Genomic DNA, 1,226 nt, shown 5'->3' with positions numbered 1-1,226 from the left:
TGCTTTCAAAGGACACGGCTTTTGAGCATCATGGAACCGAGATTGGAAAACGAGTACACGTGATGTTTTGAAAGATTAACAAACACGTCTCTGTGGCGTAATTGGCCAGCGCGCTCGGCTGTTAACCGAGAGGATGGTGGTTCAAGCCCACCCAGGGACGATTCCTCTTTAGCCCTTGGAAGTTCATGCTCTTTGAACGTTTCGTCCACTGCGAAGTACCTCTTGTCAAACAGGACTAGTGCCACGTTGTCGATTGATCTCGCCTAGCTCATCCCTTTGTCCTCTTGTGACTCCAGAGGCCTTAACGGTGTTGGCTTTTCCGCTACCACATGCCATCCTAGAAGTGAACAGCAAGTCTGTTTTTCTTTGCTTTTACTAAAAAAGGAATGAAAGACGTTAACGAGCCCATTTGATTTCATTGAAACATTAACGGTGTTGGCTTTTCCGCTACCACATGCCATCCTAGAAGTGAACAGCAAGTCTGTTTTTCTTTGCTTTTACTAAAAAAGGAATGAAAGACGTTAACGAGCCCATTTGATTTCATTGAAACATTAACGGTGTTGGCTTTTCCGCTACCACATGCCATCCTAGAAGTGAACAGCAAGTCTGTTTTTCTTTGCTTTTACTAAAAAAGGAATGAAAGACGTTAACGAGCCCATTTGATTTCATTGAAACATTAACGGTGTTGGCTTTTCCGCTACCACATGCCATCCTAGAAGTGAACAGCAAGTCTGTTTTTCTTTGCTTTTACTAAAAAAGGAATGAAAGACGTTAACGAGCCCATTTGATTTCATTGAAACATTAACGGTGTTGGCTTTTCCGCTACCACATGCCATCCTAGAAGTGAACAGCAAGTCTGTTTTTCTTTGCTTTTACTAAAAAAGGAATGAAAGACGTTAACGAGCCCATTTGATTTCATTGAAACATTAACGGTGTTGGCTTTTCCGCTACCACATGCCATCCTAGAAGTGAACAGCAAGTCTGTTTTTCTTTGCTTTTACTAAAAAAGGAATGAAAGACGTTAACGAGCCCATTTGATTTCATTGAAACATTAACGGTGTTGGCTTTTCCGCTACCACATGCCATCCTAGAAGTGAACAGCAAGTCTGTTTTTCTTTGCTTTTACTAAAAAAGGAATGAAAGACGTTAACGAGCCCATTTGATTTCATTGAAACATTCACGGGAAAGTCTGTCAAACGACCAAAGCACATGGCGCCGTGGCTTAG

At 41.9% G+C, this 1,226-nt stretch overlaps 1 non-coding gene across 1 annotated transcript; it reads left to right on the top strand.

Annotated features, from left to right (window-relative positions):
* Positions 1-86: 86 nt before the first annotated feature.
* Positions 87-160, top strand: trnan-guu. The gene has a single exon. It is a non-coding gene; the product is annotated as a tRNA-Asn (tRNA).
* Positions 161-1,226: the final 1,066 nt, after the last annotated feature.

Source organism: Micropterus dolomieu, unplaced genomic scaffold, assembly GCF_021292245.1.
Source record: "Micropterus dolomieu isolate WLL.071019.BEF.003 ecotype Adirondacks unplaced genomic scaffold, ASM2129224v1 contig_13991, whole genome shotgun sequence".
Taxonomy (NCBI): Eukaryota; Metazoa; Chordata; class Actinopteri; order Centrarchiformes; family Centrarchidae; genus Micropterus; species Micropterus dolomieu.
This window is presented reverse-complemented; position numbering and strand designations above follow the sequence as displayed.